Raw genomic sequence first — 24,514 nt, 5'->3', positions numbered from 1 at the left:
TCCTAGTCAATGAGAGTTTGCAGTTGTAGATAGTTTGCTTAATAGTCTCATTGGTCTGACTAAATGCAGGATAAGGAGCAGCTTAAAGGAAGAATTTAGTTGGGCTCATGGTCTGAGGATATAGTCCATCATAGTGAAAAAGCATAGTGGGAGTAGCTTGTGGCTGTAGCTGCAGAAGCATAAGGCTGTTCACTGACATCTGGGAGAATCAGGAACCAGACAAAGGGAGATGCTAGTGTTCTACACATTTTCTTCTCTGGTCCTCCAGGCCAAGGAATCCTGTCACTCACATTCTTAGGAGGTCTTTCCACATCAGTTAAAACGCCTCTCTAGAAATTAATTCCAAATATGCTTAATGAACACTCCTGGCCATTTGTGTGTAGAACATATTTCTTTTTTAAATTATGTGTGTATGGGTGTATAAGCAGATGAATTCGAGTGTCTCCAAAAGCCAGAAGTATAGGATCACCCTGGGGCTGAGATTTATAGATGGTTGTGAGCTATCTAACATGGTTACTGGAAATCTTACTCAAGTCCCCTGGAAGAATAGTATGTGCTCTTAACCAGGGAGCCATGTTGCCATTCCTCCTAGGCATTTCTTAATCCAAATAAATTGACAATTAGAATTGGCCATCAGAGCAAGGCACAGTCAAGCTTAATTACTTTCACCTACTACTGAGCAAAGAGGAGAAGAGGACATGTTTCCGTTTGAACAGTTGAGCTAACAAAAAAAAAACGAACTTTAAGTCCACTTGGATTTCAAGCTTTCCACATACATGCCTTAGGAGGACTAACAATAGTGAACACTATGGGTCTATATTGTTCATCATTCATTTTATGCAAGGCTCTGGAAAGGCCCCCTCCTGAATTGCTTTGCGATAGGCAAAAACAGCGACAACAACAACAACAAAAACAAAAAAACCCCACAGATTATAGAATTAAGTAGAGAGATTTTTTTCATCCTCTGGTCCATGAGGGCAGTATTCACAGTAGTGGCAAGAGCCTTCTAGTTTGTGAACTGTAATCCTTCCAGAGACACCATGTGGTGTGTTTCCTAACTGTTTACATTTCCTGAATGAGAACCCCCAAGGAAGGGAGCCTTATAAACAAAGAAACTTGAATTGTGTTGGACTCCTTAGGCTCCTCTGTAAGCCAGTTCTCACTGGCCTCTGTGTCTGCCTTACTGTTTTCTATGACTTCACTCTGGAATTTGTGATGTATGTTAGGCTCAATGACCTATGACCTGTATTTAAATCTTAAAAAAATTTTTTTGAGATGTTCATGTGAGTAGCCAATAGAATATGATCATATATAATCCCATGCCCCCTCAACTACTTCTATATACCCCCAACAAGAGTGCTTTCATTTTTTTCTAATAATACAGTATAGGTAGCGCTGCCCATGTGTGCATGGGTGTGGGGCCATCCACTGGAGTACAGGAAACTTACCAATAGCCACATCCTACATAAAGAATGACCTTCCTCTCCCAACAACTGGGGAGGAGAGGCTACCTGAACCTTGAGAAGGATGGCCTCATGGTTTTGTAGTTTATCTCCCTGATGACTTCATCTCCTTCCTTCTTGAGACTATAAAAGACTTGCGTAATCCATTTATAGAGGAAACCATGTTTATCTAGAGCTCATGTACTTAATGTGAGTTTGTGTTCCTAGAGCATATGGTCTTTTGTGTTGGTTCATAATAAAGTGTTGGGCTTTTTTTTTTCCAGCATGTTTTTTACAGTGACAGATAAAAATGCCAGGCCTTTCCACATGATGGAGCTAGAACAGCAGGCCATTGGAATGCCCTGGTTTGCTAGGTACTTTCTTGAAGAACCTATCTGTTGACCTTTGCCTTCCTCCCACCCCCTCTACAGTGTTAGTAAAGAACTTTCACTTCAATTTTGCACTTCCTGGATAAAAGATAAGGTTTCATCTTGGGGTGACCATAATCACTGAAGTTACTCTACAGTTCTCCAAGCTTTGTCTTGGGGGTGTACACTTGGGGCGAAAAAGCACTATGAAAAATGTCAAAGTACTCTTGGGAGTACTGTCCAGATGGAGAATTCCTGCTGAATCAAATCCTCACCATAAAACGCATTGGGAAGCTTTCCTAAACTTTCTCCTAACCCCTGCGGTGGCAAAAATGCTTAGATTTGCTGGAGCCCCAGGGAGCCGGGAATGGCTATAAGAGGCATATCTCTGAGCCCCCATAACGTGCTCAGGATTTCAGAAAGTAGGTGGAGACATGATTTTGAAGTAACTGCACTTCTTTTATGCACAAGAAACAAATGGCAAGGGTACATGCTGTTCCAACAGAAAAGCATTTTATAATTCTGCAGAACAGCACTGGGTACCCTTAGTTGTTCATCCCTATCTGAGCCGTCTAGTGGGCAAGGGGCTGGAGCTTTGAGAAAAATACAGAAATCTAAAGGAGAGGAGAGCAACAGAGTATACACACAGCTAGGCAGTAACAAGTGCCATCTACCACTTTGTGTGGTTTCAGGATACCCACCAAACAGTCTGTGCAGATTCAGGTTGATCCTTGTCATTGTGGCCTAGTTGCCACTTGAAGGGCATGGGGATAGGGAAATCAGATGTACTTTCACCAAGTTGACAGGTTCTGAGGTTAATTCTGTGCAGTGTAGCTCCTGGGTGGGTGAAGGCTTCTTGCTGCACCCAGGCTCTTTGAGATACCCAGTCTTCTCAGAGCTCTTTGTTTGCAGGTGACTCTGCAGAGTGACTCTTGGCCTTCACCTAGGTCCCTTGTTCTTGGTACTAGCTACATATAGTTCTCTCCATGTTGTTCCCAGTCCCAGATTATCAAGCCACATGTCCCATTAGAGCCCCGAGGCCCTAGGCATCTGAGGCATGCTTAGAGATGTGCTCAGCTTCTTTAGACCTGACTCATTTGTGAACAAGGTAAACCCTACTCCAACCTCAAATTTTCACTTTGGCCTTATAATGGCTACTCCTGGTTGTCAACTTCAGTACACCTGCAATTAACTAAAAATCAAATGGTTAGGAATACCTATGAGGGACCTATCCTTTATTAAATCATTAGAAGTGGGAAGACTTTTCCAGTCTGGATCTTTGAGGTGGGATAATACACCTGTAATTAGGACCACACCTTCTGGTGATGTCAGCCTATATAAAGGAAGACACCAATTATTCTTTGCTCCTTACCCTCACTCACTGGCAAGTCCATTTCTTCACTGGCATTAGAGCCTACTTCTTTGAAATTCCAGAAGAGATTGAAGACCAGCTGAGACATCCAGCTTTGTGGGCTGAACTTTTCTTCCCCATATAAATTTTGTTTCCCTAGAGCAGTGGTCCTCAACCTTCCTACTGCTGGGACCCTTTAATACAGTTCCTCATGTTGTGGTGACCCCAACCATAACAGTATTTCTTTTTTGATTTTATTTTTATTAGGTATTTTCTTTATTTACATTTCAAATGTTATTCCCTTTCCTAGTTTCCCCTCTGAAAACCCCCTATTCCTTCCCCCCTCCGCCTGATCACCAACCTACCCACTCCCACTTTCTGGCCCTGGAATTCAAATACACTGGAGCATAGAGCCTTCACAGGACCTAGGGCTTCTCCTCCCATTGATGACCAACTAGGCCACCCTATGCTACATATACAGCTAGAGCCAGGAGTCTCACCATGTGTTTTCTTTGATTGGTGGTTTAGTCCCTGAGAGCTCTGGGGGTACTGGTTAGTTTATATTGTTGTTTCTCCTATAGGGCTGCAAACCCCTTCAAGCTCCTTGGGTACTTTCTCTAGCTCCTTCATCAGGGACCCTGTGCTCCATCCAATGGATGGCTGTGAGCATCCACTTCTGTGTTTGTCAGGTATTGCATAAAATTATTTCATTGCTACTTCATTACTGTAACTTTGCTACTGTTATGAATATCATGATGTAAATATCTGATATGCAGGTTATCTGATATGCGACCACCAGGTTAAGAACCACTGCTCTCGAGAACCCTGACTAATAGAGATCTCCATTTCTTTGGAAAATCCATCTTTTCCAGACTTCTTCTATTAGTAGGCAGACCAGCCAGGACGTCTTGTGTAGGGAGGAGTGGCGACAACTTGGAAGCTTGGGAGGAACTGTCTTAGGGATATACTTCCCATCTCTCAGTCCCCAGAGGGGTCTGGGGTGAGAATACTAGTGCCAATTTCAGACATCTCTGGGCGTCAAGCCAATCATCATTGTACAACGACTGGCATGTTTTTACCCCAGGGTCCCAGGATCTATCCCTTGGGACCAAAATACTAGACAGCATTTTCTAGTCTGTTACTCCCGCCTCTGAATGTGTATGAAGGGGTTGTGATGGGATGCTTAGGGTTACCATGTGCTATATGGGCATCTGGGATTTGGAACCTTCAGACGTCATAACCACAACATGCCTGTTCAGCTCTGCTCCTGGATAAGTTCCCCTAGCCAAAGAATCTTCCTTATCAAATGGACCAGGTGTATTTTCTTCTTTTATCTTAGTATTTGTTTCAGTGCCCTGGCAGCCTACAGAATTATTCAAGGGAACAACCAGATCCTGAACTGTAAGCCAGCCCCAATTAAATGTTTTTCTTTATAAGAGTTGCTGTGGTCATGGTGTTTTTTCATAGTAATAGAATCCCTAAGATATGATGGCTATATAAGATAGTATATGATGATCATGAAGTCTGGTCAGTTTCATGTATCTGCTCCATTGCTAACTAAATGGTTTCATGATAATAGATGAACTTACCTGAAATGAAATTACCTACTATTGGTGGGCACACATTTTGACTTATGTGGCACTCTCTTGTCTTTATTGTATATCGAATTGAAATTACTTAATTATACCCTACTGTGACATGACATCATGCTTGGCCTAAATTTGACAGGTGGTCTCTGAGGCTCTTACCTGTAAAGGCATAGACAACACATTCCTTTTTTTCCTGTTTCTTTTTTAAAAAATGTTATGAATTTATTTTATGTATGTGAAGGTTGTACTTGCCTTATGCATGTACCTAGTGCCCACTGATGCCAGAAGAAGGCACTGGGTCTCTTGGAACTGGAGTTACAGATGTTGTAAGCTGCCATGTGGGTGCTGGGGTTCAAACTCAGGTCCTTGTAAGAGCAGCAAGTGCTCTTCATCTCTGGGCAACATTTCCACCTCTATTCCTTTGTTTTCCAAAAATACTTAATTTGAATTATGCATACATGCATGTCTGTGTGTGGATCTATACATGTTAGTGAAAGTACCCACAAAGACCAAAAGAGGTTGTTGGAACTCATGGCATTGCAGTTGCAGATGGTTGTGAGCTTCTCAGCAGGGTCCTTGGCAAGAACAGTATAGGCTCTTTTACTGGGTAGCCATTCTCTAGTCCCCAAGCAATACATTTCTTTGCCTGTCATTCCTTGAATCCTGATTACTGTGGTTGGGACTCCTGATTCTCTGTAGGCATCCACTGTGTCTAACCTTAGGACTGCTGCGGGTTGCCTTTTGTTAGGTTTCATGGCAGGTAAAAGTAGTGACTCTTCCCATCTCCTGTGCTTCTGCTTCCTTGGTCATTGTTACGCATACTGTCCTGGTACCAGGGCTATTGAAGTTCACATCCAAGATGACCTGTGATCCAGGTACTGATAAGAACAGAGAAAAACACATTTGGTAATAAACTTCTCTTGCACTGAAAATCAATTCTGTTCAGTGCACTTTAGCTGTCTGTGTTTTTGTGGCTTACTAGCAAGTGAAAGGGTTAATCTTGAAAACAGCTTAATGGACCCAATATAAGCCATAGATAAATGACCTGTCTAGATGTCGCATCTGCTCTCGACCAGCAAGAACGACACGACCACCAGACCTTCTAACAGCAGTTTATTCAGTCTTCATCTTTCTTCTTGTTTATATCTCCCCCAAACCCTGGGCCTCTCACTCTTATATACTCTCAGTTCCCATCCACTCACAGCAGGCCACGCCACCTCACCAGGCACGCAGCTTCAGCTAATCAGGGCAGCAGGGGCATATCTCTATCAAAATGGATTCACCAGTATCCTGGTACACCTGCGCAGCTCTCATGATGTTTGTGGCTTATAATCAGATGTATGAGGAAGTCAGGTGCAAGTCATACGACTTAGCTGCAGTCCCTGGCGCCTTTGGGACTGCTGCCACACCCGCTCCTCACATCTAGACATGGACCGTACCTTGGAAAAGTTAGTTGTCACTCCATGGAGGATATAGTTACCAAAAGTAGAGTATTACAAACCTAATAATACTTGTTCAACAACTACCCAGAAAGTCTGACCAGATGTTATTGGCTGGAGGCAAACCCCAAAGCCACAAATCTATTGACTAGAAATACCATAATATTATAAAATATCATAGAAGAATTTTTACTTAATATTTCATAGCATGACCCTAGAAGGAGATGGCTTCATTTCATTGACCTAAGTTGTAGACTGTGAAGGATACCCAATAACTAACAACTGAGAAGAAATGAAAGTAACAAATCAGAATCTATGAGGAAACAAACAAAACTTGCAATAAAAACCAAACTTCAAGATTTTACCTAACTGGAAAACAAAAATTTGTAAAAATACAGTAAAACATACGTTTAAAAAAATGTGTGCAATAAAACAATTAAATCACATTGTCTTTTGATCTTTTGTTCTTCTACAACATGGTTTCATTAATGAACATCTGCTAAGATACATCAACTGGCTTTAATCAACATTGAATCTAAATTAACTATTGTATCTGGGGGAATCTCGAAACTTAAACGTGATTCTTCTCTATAATATTATGCTACTAAACATAATTTACAGGGAAAATAGATATACTTTACCTTGACCATCAGAACTATTGTCTAAAATCCTTGTGCCTATAACACATATTATCTTAAAATATTCTATAGTGGATAGACACTTGTTCTCAATCAATAATAAATTAAAATTAGCTCTTGACAAATTGCTTAACAAGGCCCCATGAACTCCCAATTAAAACAGTTAATATGGCTGAAAGCAAATTAAAACCAACACCTTCAAGGATTGAAATCTGTTATATAAGACCCAATGAGAGCAAAGAACTGATCAGCCCACACAGAGTCCACTTAATAAAGCAGTTCATTCTGTTCTTAATCCTAAAAATAATGAATTGTGTCACATGGTTTATTATAGCAGCCTTAAATCTTATGGTTTCATCCCTTAAAATCTTTCAGATTATTGGATCCATTCAGCATGCACAAGGAAATATCTTCCCATTATCTATTTGGCTAGTATATTCTGTTCACTTCCTATATTGACAGCCTTGCAACTATAGGTTGTCACCACTTCCAAAGGGAAATGCTAGCCACATATCATGGCTACCCATGGGTTATCTCAGTGGTCCTCCTATTGCAGTCTTTGCTAGGCACGATCAGAACTGTATCCAATGTCCTCCAGGGGCTGCTATGAAATGCCATGAATGTTATCCTTCTCTGAAGAGATTTGTCTGACCTACTCATTAAGTATTCTCAGAGAGAAAGTGTTTATCATTGCCCTGAACATAATGTAGGGTCTTGGCACTACTGTAAAACTCCTTAAACTAACCTAGTAGACCAGGGGGTATTGCATTACTGCACTGTAGAAAACCAGATCTTAACCTTCTTATCACCCATCATGTGAATGCAAATCAACATCTTTTGTTTCTGAGGTTCTGATGACAATACAGTCCCAATGAACCATTTTTAACCTCACTGGCTTTACCATTTCAAATTGGCACATCTTCAGTGGGTCCCCCTCCAGCAAAATTTATCTCGGATATATCCTAATCAAAATGAGTAGATGCTCTTATTAATGTATTCAAGATAGTCTTCCCTGATAGAATCTTGGGTGTCCTTCAGCCATGACCCCTGGGGTTTCTGGGCCACCCACAAATGTTAATTGACCATGGAGGAATCTATTTTTCTCTGCCTTATGTTGTATAGTAACAATGACAGTTTATATATGAATGTGTCACATAACAGATATCTGCATTTGGGTAGTAGAAAATTTATGGTACTTTTGTTTTCTCTAAAGAGTTCCTGTGTGTCATGAACTAATGAATTTTAAACTATGTACCAAGATATGGGTTAATGTCTTGTCACAACATTTTAATCAATCATCCGAAGGAAACTTGATTGTATGTTTATTTCTTTAAAAAATACCTTTTAAAATGTGTTTTATTGTGAGGCAGTGGTGACACATCCCTTTAGTCACAGCAATTGGGAGGCAGAGGCAGGCAGATCTACATGAGTTCAAAGGGTTCAGAACAAGTGAGTTCCAGGACAGCATAGGCTACACAGAGAAAGAAACTCTGCCTCAAAAACAGCAACAACGACAACAACAAAAAACCAAACCAAACCAAAAAAAAAAAAAAAAACAAAAAAAAAAAAACAAAAAACATGTTTTCTTAGCCCTGGAAAGTAGTTTAAAAACAAAACAAAACAAAACAAACAAAACAAACAAACAAACAAACAAACAAAACACACCTGTTACTTTTCCAGAGGACTTGAATTCAGATCCCAGCACCTACATAGGACAGCTTACAATTGCCTGAAACTCCAACTCCAGATCTGGCACTCATTTTGAGCCTCTGCAGGCTCACACATGGCAGACACTCACACTAACATGCATAAATTCTAATAAGTATTTCAAAAACATACCTCATTGGTTTACTTACAGGTCATTGTCACACACTGTTGTTTTATTATCATCGAACTTATGGGTAACAGCATTATAACATGCCTGAGGCATTGTTTATATGAGGATGTATTCACAGTACCAGACAGAATATTACTGTTTGGTTTCAGACCCAGGACAAGGGACTGAGGTACATATTTTACATCTCAAAAAAGATCTGGCTTCTTGGATCTCCCAGCATCCCTCAGTCCCTATCTGGCACACCCTGCCCCCAACCCAGAACTTTCTAGCCCAGGGCTGGGCTGCCAGTTCCCCAGAGGCTCCTCCCTATATAATCCAAACATTTTGGACTCTCTTCTTCTTCTCTTCTCTCTCTCTGTATGCATGCCCCTTTCTCTCTCCCTCACCTGCCTACCTCCTCTTTCCCAGAGGGACTTCCCTGGTCTTAGTCCTTGGGGCCAGTGAACTTGCATGGGTGTAGCGTCCCAATAAACCTGCTCTAATATAATCTAATCTGGTTTAGATTGGCTCATTTCACTGATGGTGGAGAAATAATCTATCAACTATCACTATGTATATGGAGAATTTCAAGCAGTAAAATAAAATCATTAACAACAACAAAAACATGGAAAGTGGCCAAAGTCCAAATGCAAATAGGTGTCTCCTTCGTGTTTTGTGCCTGTGAGACTCTAATCACCTCCTATCCAGGCCGTGGGGCTTAGAGATCAGGTTTGTAACTGAGGAGAGGAACATCCAGCTATGCTGCCCCCAGGCCCTTTGACGCCTCCTTATTAAGTAAACCAAATCTAGTTTCTGCTTATCCTGAATAAAATTCCAGCCTGTGGTCTTATAGGCTGGGCTTTTTTTTTTTTTTTTTTTTTTTTGACAGCCAAATCTTTTTTTATTGGGGGAATGGGTCTCTAGGGGGTAGGCCAAGGCCCTCACTGCACAGCTTGTTCATTGGCACTGCCTCCAGAATCCTGTGGCTTTATCACCTCTAGAAGCTCTGGAGGGCTGGAGAAGGGCTCGATGCGAAGAGCTTCGAAGGTGTCATCTGCTCGTGAAAGAACCTAGTGGGGAAACCCCCACTCAACTCCCGATTCAGCGTGCACCCAAGAATCACGAATAGAACATAACACCTTGATGTAACAACAAGAGGTATTTTAATGGCGGAGCTCCGGGTCGAAACGTATCTCACACAGGAGACAGTGGATTCGACCACGAGGCTTGGAAGCTAGGGGTTTTTATAGAAAAGGAGTGGGGCTGGGGGAGGAATTGGCGCGGTTTCACATGATTGGTCCATTTAAACATCAGCAGCCTGTTAACATTTAACTTAGGTCAGAGGGGTGGGAGATAGGGAGGCGATGGGCCTGCCCGGGCATGTCCTGGTCTGTTCTGCTATGTTCTCAGCCCCAGGTTTCAAAGCTCATAAACAACTCTTTGGGCTATTTGACATACATTACATGAATGACAGGTCTCAAGTTTTATTTCCTTTCACTCAGAAGGCCAGGCCCACCGTGGCTGGGGCCTATGGCCATGCTGTCTGGCTAGTGAAGCCATATTCGCCCAGAGTTTTGCCATCATCAGGGAGCTGGTCACCCTTGTAAAGCCGCTGCTCCTCTGGCGGCCGCTTGAGGATGCGCTCGAAGATGCGCTTCAGTTCGAACACAGTGCTCCACTTCCTGGCATCCTTAAAGATGGTGGTCTTGTGGCACCGGGGATCATGAGAAACAAGTCCTAAGGACTGTGGGTCCGCGTCAGCGCTAGCCCGCCCCCCCCACCCCTGCGTGGCCCCAGAGCCCCCGCCGCCCCCCCCTCGCCCCCCAGGCTGGGCTCTTGAGCTAAGTGAGAAGATGAAAGAATAGAGCAGGAACAGAAACTGTGTTATCTCAGTGCTGCTTTTGACTTTGGCTATAATTTGCTACTTCTCCACCTTGATGGACTGGACCCTGAAATTGTGAACCAAATAGAGCTTTTCTCTCTTTAACTGCTTTCATCAGTGAAGTATGCATTTGGGGGTCCAGCTGTGGTTCCTTGTCTTCCATCCCCACCCCCCTCTCTCTCAGGGATGAAGTGGAGTCTGGAATGGGTGGGGTTCTGGAGGATCCCAGTCCAGCTGGGGAGTGAGTGTGGGAGAGGGGAGAAGGGAGTGGCGCGAGTGGAGAAAGAAAGCCTTCTGCCAAGGTTTTCAATGAAACAGCTCTCTTAAGACAGTCTTGTGTGCATACCTGTATCTGGGGCAGGCTTGTACGCATAGCCTTTATTTGGGGGTGGAACAGGGCTCTATATCGACTTTGGAGAGTGGAAAGGAGTTCACAGGGTAAATGAAACTCCTTGGCTGGAGTTTCAAGTTCTGTGAATTGTCTCATTTGCATGGAGAGGCATTTCAGGAATCTCAGGTACCTGCTGGGTGGGTTCTTATGGGGGAGGGGTTAGTTTGTAGGTCGGTTCCTTGGCAGCCGGCGGGAGAGGCTGTGTGGGGTTAGGCTCCCCAGACAAGGGACTCTCTGCTGCAAAAGGGAGTCCTCCATTTTATGAAAAGCTGGGAAGAGCCATCCAGTCATGGTATCTGCGAGGGAGTTTCCCCACGGTCAGGGCAAGTATTTTATAATAGCAAGAGGATACTGAACCAAGGCCTTCAAGTACTCACTTTAGAATATTTGTGTGTGTGTGATGCTTACATGTTTGTGTGTGTGTGTGTGTGTGTGTGTGTGTGTGTCCGCGCGCCGGCTTGTTCCCACCTGTGTGTGGAAGCCAGAGGAGAATGTTAGGTGTCCTGCCTTACCATCCTCTGTTCTATTTCTTGACAGACAGTCTCTCACTGAACCTTTGGTTTATGGATTTGGCCAAGCTAGCTGGCCAGCAATCTCTCAGATTCACTTGGCTTCAAGGTCCCAACACTGGGATTACAGGCATATATAACCATGCCTGGATTTTGCATGCATGACGGGGATCAAACTCAGGTCTTCACATTCGTACTGTAAGTCCTTTTACCCACTGAGCCATCTTCCCAGCCTCCTCACTTTGGAATTATTAAAAATAAAATTTTATGTTAAAAATAATGAAGAACATGTTCGTATAAGGCTCACCCAAAGTGAACATGAACCAATAACAAAATAGGTAGATGGACAAGGGTACAGCAGATTTTCACACAGTGCAGGCTCTTAGTGATCTCACAAGCTGCTCTTTGGAAGAAAACGGTACTCATAATAATCTTGGATATTTGGAGTGCATAAATCAGGGAACTCGGGAAAAAGCCAGCTCCCTCGCACTATCACTGAGTATGCACATATGACATTATCTTCGACATTTCCAGACTAGAAACCATTGATTAGTAAAATGCTAATTCACTGAAAACAGGTCTTTGCGAAGACAGCCCTGCCCCCTTAAGAATCTGAGATCGCTTTTACTGAATAAACATCATCCATTTCTGCAATGTGAGTAAGATGCTCTTTCTGCACCTTGTGCCACATATTCAGCCCTGGGAACAGATGTGCAAGAACAAGGCTTAGGTGGAATTGGCACTTCATACCATCAAGATAAGGCGATGTGGCTTTGAGCAGAGAACATAAACAGTGTGGCTCAGCTCAGAAGGTCACTGTGAGTAGGCTGCTTTTCTTAAATGAATCGGGTACCCCTGGAAGGAAGAGCCCACCACTCTGGAGAATTTGCTCCTTTTGACTTCATGTTATGCTCTTTAGGGAGTTGAATCAGTGCGTTTCTCTGAGGCTCCCACCTGGCTGCTTCCTCCCTGTTTACTTTTTAGAATGTGTATCCTTTAACACCGTATCCTGTCTGGTAACATGCATGCACCGAATCACTGTTTTCCAGCCTCTGGGGGAAAAAAAAAACATGTGTGGGAACATCCATTCTGCCCGATTGCTGCTGCTTCTACTTGCTTCAGCAGTGGGAGAGGTAAGAAGGGTGTATGTGCTTCTGACAGACTGGGCTGGGCTACATGTCTGCAGGAGGCCCCTGGAAGTTGATGCCTGAGATGCTGTCTGCTGCTTGAGACATTGCTATGTTCTGAGCATAGGGCATTTCCTGATGATTGGCAGCTCCCACGTTCAAGTAAAATCAAGGCTGCAAATGAGGCTGTGGTTCACGGGGTCTAGACAGGTGCTGACAGGATGTGGTTTCCATCTGAGAGCAGATTTCAACTCTTCTATTAGCCAGAGCCTTTTGAGGCCATTGAGCTAACAATGTAAAATATTTCACTCAATAACCTGACCGGCCACACTCCCCAGGTGCCTCCGCACCTGCAGAGTGAGTGGAGCAACCCAGAGACATCCAGTCTTTAGGCTTTTTGCTTCACCCATCCCTCCGCTTTCATATGTACAGGTTTTTAGTCCTTTCTCTGCTCCTTGTGAAGGTACCAAGCCAAAAGTTTGTGTGTAAAAGGAACATAACATGCAGATCTAGATACGTAGGGTACATTCTCAAGCCAGAGTTTTCTTCTCTACTTGTTATGCACTATAGGACAGGCACTTGGGCACACATTCTTTCGACCCTAGAAAAACCTCTGACTGCTCAATGTTTAATGAGCTGCTATTTGGTGGGAACTTAGAAGATGCTGGGAGTAGTACAGATGATGGAGGCAAGGTCTGTGAAGTTTCAGAGGGAAGTGTAAGAGTTCCTTAAATACTATCAGCTATGTCTGATGTTTTGAGCATTAAGAATCTGTGTTTCGGATCAAACAGGGCTTAAGAATTTGCTGTGGTCAATGAGAGACCAGATCCATTAAAGTGAAACCCTGGCTATACAGAGTCAATCAATGCTGGTTAGCTAGAGCTGAAGAATTAGCAGTGGTGAAAGAGACCAGCATCATTGGGGGCTGCAATAGTCTTGAAGGATTTCCAGAGTGTCAGCACATAGAAACTTATGTATGGAGGGTGTGTAGGGTGGTTAGGCTGTATCTCATGGTGGCAGCCAAAGTTCGATTTCAGAATTGAAGGAGAGAGAGGGAGAGAAGGGGGGAGAGGGGAGACAGGGCGTGGCATCAAGCAGCAAGTTCACAGTCCCCAAAGAGAGTCCAGGAGAAGTTAGTAATGAAGGTGTGACCCAGTTGCAGGTGTTATTAGCTGCTTTTATTTTCTCAAACAGAATAGCACATTATGCCAGTACCAAGAGATCACCAACAAGAACAGCAGCAGCTGTGGAGTGGAGCTAACCTGAGCCTGGGAGACAATGAGCGTAAGGGGGTAAGCCGTTTGGAGTCCAGAAAATTCATAAGTGAATCCTGGGTGTCTGACATTGAGTTGTTTTTAATACTGTTGGGCTTTAGTTTTGCTTTATGATGTGACAGGGCAAGACAATACAGTCGTTTCTCCATCTTATATTCCTACTGAAGCCATTTCAGGTTTAACAGAAAATCCAATGGAAAATTACCCAATTCTATTCTAGGAACCGGAGGTCAAGATACCATGATTAACTTAGCTTCTGTTAACTTGCCTGTTTGTGCAAACCATCCTCTCAAGAGAATTGTATATTTTAGCTTGTTAAACTGCCTGCCTGGGTGGTACCTCCTCTGGCTAACTGCTTATCTTAGCTTCTGTTGCACTGTTTGCTTCTGTAAAACCCCTTGCAGCTCCCGAGCCAGATGCCAGGATGTGGTTTTTGCCTTTAAAATCCCCATGCTCTAGACATTCAGGCTTATAACTTAGGTTCTGAGTATCTGAGTGTAGTCCCAACCAGCTGGAATAAAGAATTTAAATTGACTGCAAACAGTGTCTGAGTGGCCAACTCTGGCGGACTCCCCAATAACAATCATCGTGCCTTGGTTATTTCTGTCAGATCCTAAAGAACCTGGGGACAGATGGCTAACTATGGTACCTATTAGCATACAAGGCTTGCTCAGTACCCATGACTCCCCGAAGTTCCGTTCACACTGACCTAACCCTCTCCAGCCCATGGGCTTTGGTTCCCTTTCCTGAGCTTCTGACTGCCACTTTTGCCACACAAAAATATCTCTTGGTTCCCTTGGCTTTCCCCTTTGCTCCTTCCTCCCTTTTTGTTCCCTCCCCCTCCTTATTAATCTTCCTCTCTTGCTCTCCCCTCTCCTGACCTGATACAGTCTACTCCCCTCTCCATGCTCTGGACTCTTCCAGATGCCTCTGGTGGTATTCTTAACTCATATTGATAACAAAAACCACCTCTTCAACCATACCCAGGGACAGTCATGTCTTCATTTCATTTCATTTCCACTTGGAATAACAGAGTATTTACTTTTATTTTGATTTTATAAGAGAGCACAATAAAAGACACTTTGGAATTTTGGAGAGACGATGGGTATTGTTTTTAAAGATACTTTGACTATTTTAGAGAGGCAAACTTTGAAAGAGACTTTGGATGCTTTAAAGAGATTGAACTTCTAACCCGCTCAAATGTGTAAAGACTGGAGCCCTTTTAAAAGTTGCAATGCTTCTTATTGTGATATTATTACTACTACTAAGAGACTTTAGGGGTGATCAAGGAAGGAAAGTTCAAAGCTAATTAGAAATGCATTTGTATGTCAAGTTGAAATATGAAAATGGATTAAGTGTCCTGGCTAGTTTTTGTCTACTTGACAGGAGCTTGAGTCGTTTTGTAATAGAGCACCTCAATTGAGAAAAATGTTCCCACCACATCAGCCTGTGGTGTCCTGTCTTGATTGATGTGGGACGACTCAGTTCACTGTGGCTGGTGCCACTCCCGGGCTGGTGGTCCTGGGTGCTATAAGAAAGCAGGCTGAGCAAGCTGTGGGGAACAAGCCAGTGAGCAGCATTTCTCCGTGGCTTCTGCATCAGCTCCTGCCTCCAGGTTCCTATATTGAATTCCTACCCAGAATTCTTTCACTTTGCTCAGAGTCCACAGGCAAATGCCTAGGTGACTCTGTCCTTGTCATTTTCAAGTAGGAGGTTTATTGTTTTCTTGAGAAGAGGGGCTGGAGCAATGGGTGGAGGGACAGGAGCAGATAAGAAATCAAACTGGATTGTCACAGAGCTCTGAAAAGCAGCTCCCCGAGGCTTCATTTTTAGTTCTTGGTATGGCAGAGACACTACAATGTTGTAGAGTGAGGGATGCTTCGTGCACCTACCCTTTCAGCACTGGGAAGAAATTGTTCTTGTATTGCCCTCTTAAGTTCCTTGGGGAGGACTGCACTATTAGGCTGAAGCCATCCTTCCAAAGAAACATTTAGGTAATTTATCTGGAGGTTTCCATTCAATTATCCCATTAGAGATGTGGGAATACTTGAGTTATTTGCTAGCACAGAAGGTGTCCACTCTTGTTAAGGAAATATTTTTATGGCCTACATCTACATGGTCTGGAGAAGCACATGTCATTTCGGCTTCCATTTGCTCCTTCATCCAAGAGCCCTTAGCCAGGGCTCTGTGTTTGAACTTTAAGGTCACCCAGAGTTCCACCAAAAGGGACCACAGATTTTTTTTCTTCTTCTTAAATGACACAAAATGATCTATGATAAGAAGTCTGACCTTGGGATTGGGAGGACAGAGCTGGCAATTTAATCTCACTTACTAACTGCCAAACACAGCTACAATTCCATACAGCCATGCAAGGGGCCTCAAAAGTTATTCTCAAGAACTGTGCTGTAGGAAGCCCTTATAACTAGATAGCACTTCTCAAGCATTTGTTTACAATACCCCTGAATACTGAAATCTGGCTTTTCCCCTCACATGGGGAAGCATTCACTTCACAGGAGTCATTTAGACACTCATGTCCAATTGCACTTGCTTTCTGAAGCACTGGACTTGAAATAACCCATTTGTTTCTGCAGCTCAGCTTCTGGGCAGTCAGCCTACAGTGAAGCCAGCAGGCAGAGTGATGAGGGTCACGCATATTTCCATAACAGCAGTATGATGTAATACACACGGAAGAATGGCTTGGCTTTAGACCCAGTGATAGCCACTTTGAACTGTCAAAAAATAATAAACATGCGCTGTGAATTCGCTTTATGGCTTTATGCATTTTAAAATCTGTGGTCATATTTTGAGTCCTATCGCTGAAAGGCAATAACACAGAGGCTGGAAGAACAACTTCAAAAGGAAGAATCACTTAGATTCCATTCCTAGATATTCAATCACACTCTCACATTGAAACTACAACACACAGAAGTAGTCATAGATTCACTTACATATGAACACATATATTCACAAATTTGCACAAGTCATTCCATACTGATTTTCAAATGAATGTTCATTTTAGTTTAAATATAGGACTACATATCAAGATACATATACTAATAAGCTTATTTTCTATATGCACAGATATTTTGCTCAATATATTTTAATTTAACATACACATAAAAATTATAGTTATGTGAAAATGCCCATACAAATACCCAATTTCTTCATTCACACACATAACTCAAGATACTCACATGCACTTGAAGGTATAACATACTTACATATTTGCAAATTAACTCACACAAATGTACACTTAATCTGATACCTTCATTTCACTTAAAATTATTTATTGTCACACTCATACACATGAGCTGTATACAGTTTTGAAAGTACTTTACTTATATTTATTTTATGTGTATGGATTTTTGTAACTATATGTCTGTGAACCACATTTATAGAGTGCCTGTAGAGGTAAGACAGGAGGCATTAGAACTAGAATTAGAGGTGACTGTGGGCTAACCATGTGAATGCCAGGAATTGAACTCAGGTCATCTGCAAAGGCAACAGGTTCCTTTAACCACTGACTCAACTCTCAGCTTTGAGCTTGTTTATACATCAACACATATAAATACACTTAGAATATATAGGCATGCCTGAGATGAACGAACATACACACAAATTTGCAGAAGTCATTCCATACTGATTTTCAAATGAATGTTCATTTTAGTTTAAATCACCCATATAACTATGCTTATAAGTCAATTCATAGAAACACACGCTACATAAGCAAAACATGAATGCTCAACTTTTATCCACACATACTTGTGCTCACACAAAACTGATCACCAACACATAAACATACTAAATATTAATATAGAAGAACATGAAAATCCTCATGCAATCTCTTAAGGATACTTGCCTGCATTTTCATTCACATTATTATCAGACTTACACTGATACATTTTTGTGTACTCCTTCACACAGATAAGCTGGTTAAACATACAAATATATCAGTAATTTGGACACGTACCCACCCAAATATTTACTGTTTACTCACAGGCACACATTCACATCTATATTTGCCACCATAATTCTTTCCAAATCAAGAATATATCCACATGCAGAGGATACTTTGTGGATGAAAGTTTTCATCTACACAAGATTTTGTTTATAACTACAATGCACATTCACTCAGAAACATGATCCTGACTGTATATTAACACAGTAGGAGTCATTCACATAATCATTCATCATAAACATATTCACATCACTTCTATGCTTATTCCCTTCCACTTGCACACAACCAGACATCCTTCTGCTGTTATGTTTATACAAATAGACATTTATAGTCACATGAGAATATACAAAGTTACGTTCACATATTCACACACATGCACATATTATATGCTTACATTTAGTTACTAATATATCTGCACACGAACAAGCTTACACATTTATCCACAAATAAACACATACTAGGATCAGTACACATGATTTAGAAACTGACTCACAGATGCTCACATATTAACAACACACAAAACATGTAATGCATACTCAGAGACAAAAAATAGCCAAATATATGTTTATATATTCACTCATATACATGAATATGCATACCTATATAGTCACACAACTACAAGCACTCGTACTGGAGCAGACCCACTTATTTACAACATAGACATTGGTATATAAAAGATACAAAGGACTTCTGCATACTGACTCTATGTCGTTTTCTTTTTCACGGCAAGCTAGAAAGCATTAGTGCAAAAGCTGGCTGGCACCAAACTCGAATTTTACACACTCAGTTGTTTTCAATATATTCAAAATAAGCAGATTTTAGCCACCGACTGCCTGATTTGCATTCCCCACAAAACTGCACCGGACAGCTGTTACCCATAGAGGAGTTAAAGGTTATCATTATAAAAGCCCCCAATTACACCGCTGTGTGCATTCCTTGACCCAAAGACTTCTCACCCTGTTGCCAAATTCCATCAAGGAGACATATAGGTCCACTCTCTGATCTCCCTATCATCTTGGGCTTTTTCTTTTCCTGGAAGGTCTCTGATTATGTGGGCTATCCATCTCGTGTAAACCGGTCAAAGTGTACTCTAAGTAAATCTCCTTGTGTGCTATTGCCACCTTGGAGAGCCTATCTTTTGCCTCCATCAGCCCTAAAATCCCTTAAAGTCAGCACAAGTGGTGCTGAGGAAAGGAGAGAATTTGGGTGTTAATCAGGAAATTAATCAGCCAGCAGAACAATCAATTGACCGATTTCTCCTAGGCGGTGTTTTATGGTTGGGAATCAAAATTTGGTATGCTCCCAGGTCAGTGCAGCATCGCTCCATACTAGCAACTTTGTATTTGTTATGGCCTCCTCCTGTGCCTCATTAGCCTAATGAGGCAGCAACATTGGCATTTTAGTGAAGCAATGCTTCTGCAACTGATTGGGAGCCAGAGACATGGAGCTTCATGAAAATGTCAGCCTGCCCTGTGGGCCCAAATAGAGAAAGGCGGGGCGGTGAACCTCTGATCTGACAGTAGGTCATTCTTGACTCCCTGGACATTTGTAGAGAAGACATTTCTTTGTTCCTGGGGATTGCTGTAGCATGTAAATAAGATAACAAGTCACTTTGTCAGGCCAAGGCTTCTCTCTTAATCATAGTTTGGAGAGAGAACTGTATAAACGATTAGTGTCACCTTATTGTTCTCTAACTGGGATTTGCTGTGGCAAGAAGGCATCATTTGAAATCATCTGTCAAAGGGCATCCTTCCCCAGATCCTTGGGCTAAGCCAGTGACTAAGTAAAAGAAAGTTTTTGTTTCTGTTCCTCTCAACCTTCTGAATTAAGTGGTTTACCCTACTGAACAGGTACTCTAAATCACCAGACCCATTCTGGGCTTTGCTCAGTGTGGTAGTTAACTAAAGTGTTGCCAGGTGGGAGGTAGGAAGCCAAGAGTCTGAAGGTGTTATGACAGTGGCAAGGTCTCTTGATGCCCTTCAGAAGCAAGGGCAGTAAAGTATCACTATGGTATGGATGAGAACAATTTGCCCTCAACTTTCTTGGGCCCCTTAAACAGAACATGCAAATGTGAACAGTCAAGAATGTGAGACCGTATCTCTAGTGGAGGAGAAAATAGATTTTCTTTCTTTCACGGAGACCAGGTCTTTCCTTAAGGACCTAGCTCTAACCCCTGATGAGCTTCCTGGCTTATGAGCTATATAGAAGGTACCTGCTGGGATGTAAGCTTCACCTAACAGAGACTAAAAATGGAGTAGTGCACTGTATCATATGATATGGAAAGTGATATCATTCCTAAACGATTCCACACAATAGGGAAAGTAGGAGTAACAGGATTTGGACACCGACACACACACACACGAGTGCGTGTGTGTGAATTTTTATGGCTAAGCAGGTTTCACATACTATGTTAGGCCTCCTAACAGCTCTCAGATAGACAACAGAGACTGCTACCTTGCCATCAGCTGGGATATTGGGATGGGCTCATTGGTCAATAGATGCTATACAGCATGGTGAGTTGGCAAGTATGGAGAATGCTGAATTGAGCTGAGTCCACTCAGTTGTTTCTCGGGGGCTTCCTAACATCTATAATCCCTTCTTACTGGCAGTGATGCCTAATGCTAAAACAAGTCAAGAAATCACAGTGCCCTGGATTTAGCAGACTTATGGAAGACCAATCAAATCAAAGGCTTCTGGTTAAATCTATAAACATGGCCTGCAACAGCAAACACCGTTACTCACCTCTAATCTTCATTGGCCCTATATACTGGGTCTTCCACTTTTCAGTGGGTACCAAAGCAATAAGAGGCACTAACTAGCTCACTTGTTCTCAAACCTCCTAATGAAAAGACTCTTTTAATACAGATGTGGTGACCCCCCTCCATGAAATTATTTTCATAGCTGTAAAATTTTGCTACTGTTATGCATTGAAATTTAATTATCTGATCTACATCTCCCAAAGGGGTTGTGACCCACATGTTGAGAACTGCTGCAGATAAACCACTCTAGCTCTCACTTTGCCTATCCCAATAATACCCCAGCAACAATCAGTGCCACGACTCCAAGACTGCCTGCCTGGATCCTCTGGACCAAATAGGCAAGTAAACAGTTTTACCCACACACTTGGGTGTAAACAACCCTCAGACTCAGCCAGATGACACTTTTTTTTCTAGGGTAACCAACCTCCAACCTCGGGAGATATGCTGGGCACTTACTACAACTGAAGTCCTTACCTGGGAAGATCCAGTGGCCCTGTGGACTGATACTTCTATTACAGCCCAAGCCATGGAAGAGTTCCCCATTCATTTACATTAACAGCAGAGGCTTCTTCATTAAAATGGAAATGATATCTACTAGATCGAAGAGAACTCAGCCCTAATTGACTGTCACAATTACATGAGGAAACATGCATGGACTCTGCTATTATGCTGAACGTATTAAGCCCTCCTCCCAAACGGTCTGCCTTTTGTGACATGCAGAAAGTAAAAGGAACGATCTCTTTTTACCTAGAGTCTGTACACGGGGTATAAGGAAGCAAATCTCTCAGGACTATTAAAATAAAAACCACAACTCAAAAATTCCAGTTTGAGCTGGGCGTGGTGGCGCACGCCTTTAATCCCAGCACTCGGGAGGCAGAGGCAGGTGGATTTCTGAGTTCGAGGCCAGCCTGGTCTACAGAGTGAGTTCCAGGACAGCCAGGGCTATACAGAGAAACCCTGTCTCAGAAAACCTAAAAAAAAAAAAAAAATTCCAGTTTGGAGAACGTAGGAGGCTAAGGCAGAAGAACTGCCTCAACCTTAAGGCCAGCCTGGAGGTACGTTTGCTTTTGCTGGTAAGTTGTTCTGTTGTTTGAGCTCACTGAGACACTGGCCTTGAGAGTGGGACCATGGCTCTCTAGTTCATACACAAGCTTGTTTATGTCAAATGTCTTCTGAAGCCTGGTGTCTGGAGATGGGGCTGGCACCTCCGGGTCTGTGACAAGGAAGAGAGAGAAGAGCAGACCAGCCTAAATGTGAAGACACTGTGCCTCTGAGAAGAGCAAACTCTTTCCCACAGATGCTACTAGTAGTTATCCTGGGATGGGAAAGTGCCTGCAGCGGGGTGGGAAAAAGAAGCTGAGCTTCAGCCAGGAAGCAAAATTTGAGGCAGGACTTCCAGCTGCCTGAAATTTCCCTACTCAGTTTCTTCTGGGTGATGTGAGGGCTTGACTTTTTTTGATGTTATTTTATTTGTTGTTTTACTTAGGAACTTCACAGGAGGGACACTATGGTCTACGCAGACACGGAATCAATCCCTCCATTGAGTACTTTTGCTGGTCATCTTTAAGGGAGCTTTTCACTGGATCCCTGCTAGATGTTTTGAGGTTCATGTTTGATTATATTTTGATCTCCTTCTATCGAGTAGTTTATGTTGGCTGGTTATATACTTAACAAACTCACTCATTCAAAACAAAGAATGTCTACTGTAGATCATTCTACGGACTGTACAGAATCTCTACCTAAGAAGGAAGTGGCCAGCCAGGGAGACACAGGAAACTGTGTCTGTACTTGCCTGTCAACCCAGTCACCCAGTGGTATGAGCAGAGATTTAAGGCCTGCCTGATCTGCAAGACCTTGTCTCAAAAATGAAACACAAATGACATACATACCATTATCAAGCCAGGCTTCAATGTGCATGCCTGTCATCCTAGCATTTGGGAGGGTGAAGCAGGAAGACCATAAATTTGAGCCCAGCCTGGGCTAGTGAGTTTTAGGCAGTTCTGAGATACATAGAGGGACACTGTGTTAAAAAAATTAAGGAAAGAAAGAAAATAAAAATAAAACTCTAGAACATATACTACTGTTTATATATGAATGCTTTACATACAGACGAAATTGTACTTTGGAGGTCTCTTATTTTGATTTTTACCTGAATTTTAAAATTACATGTTGGGCTGAAGAGATGGCTCAGCAGTTAAGAGCACTGACTGCTCTTCCAGAGGTCCTGAGTTAAATTCCTGCAGCAGACCCTCTGGGTCCCTTGTCTGCGTAGAACGGGTCTCTGGTTGCAGATGGACAAGGAGTCGGTGAATGACAGACAGATGCACACAGGAGATTGTGTAGAATCTGAATGTATTGTCACAAAGTGAACACCAGTCTTATATAATACAGAAAATAAAGGGGGTAGGAAGTCACAGCAGGCAAAGTACATTGCAGTTACCTGACATAAAACAAAGGAATGACTTCAAAGGAACTTACAGGAACCAGGTAATATTTACAGTAAAGATAAAGTAGTCCTGCCTAGGGTCAGCTAATGACAGGTAAGGATTTCACACCCTAGTCACAATTTGTGCTACTCCTTTGAGCCTTGTGAAAGCTAGCACCAGGGGGTTCTGCTCTAGCACACCTTCTCATGAATAATGCAATACCGCAACCCCCCTATTTCCTAGGCCCTGATAAATTCTTGTATGTGTGTAACTTGGCTGTTTTTTAAGTATCTGTGGAGAATCTCCATTTGTCAGAAGAATTCACCAACTTGCTTCTAATTTGCAATGTAGCCTGCTATACTTGGCTGCAGTGAAGATTCCTGTCTCAGTGGGATTCCCCAACTCTTTCATGGTAAATCCACCTATTAGCTAGGCCATTGTGTATTCCCTTGTTTGGGTGAGACTGGCTACTGTCCTAAGTAATAACTCTGCAGACCAGACCTGAGCTATTCTAGCTCTGTTCTTTGTAATGCCTAATTAGTTTCACTGTCTCTATGAGAAGTAAATTTGAATGTTACTGAATAGATAACCTTCTCACTGAATTCCTACTGAATTCCAAGTTTCTCAGCTTCAAGGATTTTCTGGGATGTTGGAACACTGGCGAAGGCTTAGCTATGTCAGAATTCAATCTTTAAAGGCACTTATAATAAAATAATACTAAAAGAGAGCACGTGGATCCATACACCAGACTAACACGGGGATAGGGTATGAGTATACTGGTTATGAGAACGCCAAGGTTCCAGGAGGTTGAGTTTCAGTGAAACTCTTTGCCTCCTGAGTACTTCTAGGCCTCCTGGCCTGCCAAGCAGACTTCACTGGAGTGTGCATAGCAAATTCCCACCAATCACATGGTGGCTTACAACCATCTGTAATGGGATCCGATGCCTTCTTCTGGTGTGGCTGAAGACAGTGCACTCATATGCATGAAATAAATAAATAAATAATTCTTAATAAAATAAAATAATGGTAACATATTTAAATCTATACTGTACTTTGCACTGGAGAGTTCTAAGAGAACTTTTGAACATAAAATGGCCCACTCTGCTGGAGGAGCAACATGGATTTTTGATTTTGTGGAATGAATGAGGATTTGCAGGGAGCATGTTTTCATGAGAAAACACTGCTTGGTTTTGTTTCATTTGCTCTGAGACAGGGAGGCACTGTGTTCTCTTTCTCAGGTGCTCCTATGTCCCTTTTAAGGTAAAGATGTGTTCTTGGGAGAAGAGCTATTTCGACTGGTTTTATGGTCCATGTGGTAATTTGAATATGTGTACCTAAAACAGAGTTTGCATAGCAAAAAATCAAGTCTAATTTACTTATTGCTGGTAGAAGAATGAGATTAATTTCATATGAGATCAATTTCATGAATTTTCAGTTTCAAGTAACTATTTAAGCAATATCACCTATAAAATGATCTACCCTAAATGAGAAATAACCTTTAGGAAGAAATATATGCGAGTGAAACAGGATAAAACATACTGAAGA

The 24,514-nt window shown here is 42.3% G+C and overlaps 1 long non-coding RNA gene and 1 pseudogene across 2 annotated transcripts in view; one reads left to right on the top strand and one right to left on the bottom strand.

The window, feature by feature from the left end:
- Window positions 9,528-10,381, bottom strand: Gm8061 (predicted gene 8061; annotated as a pseudogene).
- Platr21 (pluripotency associated transcript 21) overlaps window positions 11,110-24,514 on the top strand; it is a 117,513-nt gene continuing 104,108 nt past the window's right edge. The window contains exons 1-4 of one of the 2 annotated variants that reach the window (NR_045456.1): window positions 11,110-11,239; window positions 12,475-12,558; window positions 13,747-13,844; window positions 20,958-21,357. This is a non-coding gene — a long non-coding RNA (pluripotency associated transcript 21). Of the gene's footprint in view, window positions 11,240-12,077; window positions 12,244-12,474; window positions 12,559-13,746; window positions 13,845-20,957; window positions 21,358-24,514 lie in introns of those variants that run through there. The other variant, NR_045455.1, reaches the window with a different exon arrangement.

Source organism: Mus musculus, chromosome X (genome assembly GCF_000001635.26).
Source record: "Mus musculus strain C57BL/6J chromosome X, GRCm38.p6 C57BL/6J".
NCBI classification, from domain to species: Eukaryota; Metazoa; Chordata; class Mammalia; order Rodentia; family Muridae; genus Mus; species Mus musculus.
The sequence above is the reverse complement of the archived record's forward strand: the minus strand, read 5'-3'. Positions and strand labels throughout refer to the sequence as shown.